Source organism: Aotus nancymaae, unplaced genomic scaffold (genome assembly GCF_030222135.1).
Source record: "Aotus nancymaae isolate 86718 unplaced genomic scaffold, 86718_ANA_hifiasm-v0.15.2.pri h1tg000007l, whole genome shotgun sequence".
Taxonomy (NCBI): domain Eukaryota; kingdom Metazoa; phylum Chordata; class Mammalia; order Primates; family Aotidae; genus Aotus; species Aotus nancymaae.
In genome coordinates, this window is record NW_026988418.1 from 14,560,473 (window position 1) to 14,562,885 (window position 2,413).

The following is a 2,413-nucleotide window of genomic DNA, read 5'->3' on the forward strand; positions in this document are numbered from 1 at the left end:
AGGCAAAGAAGGATATTACATAATGGTAAAAGGATCAATGTAACAAGAAGAGCTAACGATTCTATAGATTAACGAGATAGAAACTTAACAAGGACATCCAGGACTTGAACTCAGACCCGGAACAAGTAAACTTAATAAACATTTATAGAACTCTCCACTTCAAATACACAAAACATACATTACCACCTCACACCTATTCCAAAAGTGACTATATAATTGGAAGTAAATCACTCCTCAGTAATCGCATAGCATTTCATAGGTTTAAATGAAATATTGGTTGGCTGTTTGTTTGTTGTCTTCTTCCCTTGTTCCTTCCTGATTACATCGTTAAGTATAATTGTCATTATAGAGGAGGTTTTTGGTAACCATTGCTGGATTGCGTTCTAGCCTGGGCAAGAAAGCAATACTCCCGTTCTCTCTCCCTCTTTCTTTTCCTTTTTCCTCCTCCCCATTCTCTCTCTCTCTTTCTCTTCCTTTTTCCACCTCCCCATTTTCTCTCTCTCTTTCTCTTTTTCCTTCCTCCTTTTCAAAAAAAAAAAAAAAAAAAACTCCAAAAAAAAGATGACTATCACTATACTGTCCAGGTCTCTTATGTGTCTAGTTCTTTCTAATAAATGGCAGTTGTGATTATACACACTAACAACTGTGGCGGGATGAGGTAGCTCATGCCTGTATACCCAGCACTTTGGGAGGCTGGGATTGCAGGTCTGGGCCACCATGCTTGACTCTACAAAATTTTTAAAAATTAGCCAGGTGTTGTGGTGCGTGTCTGTGGTCCCAGCTACCTGGGAGGCAGAGGCGGAAGGATTCCTTGAGCCCAGGAGTTCAATGTTACAGTGAGCTATGAGCTTTCCACTGCACTCCAGCCTGGGTGATGGAGGAAGACCCTGCCTCTAAAATTAAATTTAAAAATAAGAAAAATAATTGTGTTAAAATATTCATATATGATTAGCAGTAGATATACCTAATATAATATAATAATATATCCCATTTTTAATCATTGTATATATTCCAACTGAATGAAATCAGAGACAACCTCATGAAGAAAGTGATATTTCAGGATAATTTTTTTTCAAGTCAGACCATAATGTGATGACGTCGTAACAAGGTTCCAGGGTGGCACATCTCACACGTGCACATAAATACCCAGTCTTCACGCTTATGAATTACAAAAGGATCTAAGAATCTTAAAAGATGCTTGATTTCAACAGAAGGGAACAGCATGGCAAAAGGTTAGATGATAGAGGTGGAAAGGCATACTGAAAATTGAGGCTATGGAAAGCAGTGTGATGTGGCTGGAATGTAAGATGCCAGGTTGGAGTTGGAGTCACTTAGTTAAGTGTAGACAATCAATAAAACAATTAATCAAGTCCTGTGACATTTGCTGATTTCCTAGGCAGAAATGCTGTCACTATGGGCAATTTCAAGCTACCAATCTGGCATCACTAAACACAGAATTAGGGAGAGATGTTCAGTGGCCTGTCATTATAAAGTATTTCTACCACAGAGATACAGTAGAAGGAAATAACCTCAATAATACAGATACTAGTGAAATATAGTAAAGTAGTTAGAAAGCCACGAGTTTGGGGTATTATTATGTTTGTCTTTAATATACCTATTTAACTGTGAGTTTATATAACGTAATTTTTAATGATGACTATGTTTAACAACTAGGTCACACAATCCCCAAATTTTAACAATTGGCTCATATGAGCTAGTACCAGCACATCTGTTTATATCTTACATCATCTGTAATATGAGGATATCAGTAGTGTCCATTTCATAGTCTTCGGGGTTGACTGGATTACTAGAAAGGGCAAATAAAACACTTGCTGTCATACAGAGAGTGTTTTATAGGTGTTTGCTACGAGTTTATTATTCAACTTGAGCCAAAAACAATGTCATTTTCACATCTGATTAGTTTGAGAGTATCCAAAAGAGCCATGACTTTGTGTTAGGCCCTAGTCACTCTGTAGATTACTTAATTAGCATTAAATGAACAGAAGTAAAGCAGTTAGGACAGTGCTTGACACATAGGAAGCACTACATAAATAAAAGATACAATTTTATTGTAGTAGTTTTATTCATTATTATCAAGACCACATGGCCGGGTGTGGTAGCTAATGCCTGTAATCCCTGCACTTTGGGAGGCCAAGGTGGGTGGATCATTTGAGGTCAGGAGTTCAAGACCAGCCTGACCAACATGGTGAAACACCATCTCTACTAAAAATTCAAAAAATTAGCTGGGCGTGGTTGCACCCGTCTGTAATTCCAGCTACTCGGGAGGCTGAGGCTCGAGAATCACTTGAACCCAGGAGGTGGAGGTTGCAGTGAGCCAAGATTGAGCCACTGCATTCCAGCCTATGTGACAGAGTGAGACTCCGTCTCAAAAAAAAAGACTATTTCTTTTTTC

The 2,413-nt window shown here is 38.4% G+C and overlaps 1 non-coding gene across 1 annotated transcript; it reads right to left on the reverse strand.

Annotated features, from left to right (window-relative positions):
* Positions 1 to 1,075: 1,075 nt before the first annotated feature.
* Positions 1,076 to 1,178, reverse strand: LOC135273528 (small nucleolar RNA U13). The gene has a single exon (XR_010341317.1). It is a non-coding gene; the product is annotated as a small nucleolar RNA U13 (small nucleolar RNA).
* Between the last annotated feature and the right edge of the window lie 1,235 nt (positions 1,179 to 2,413).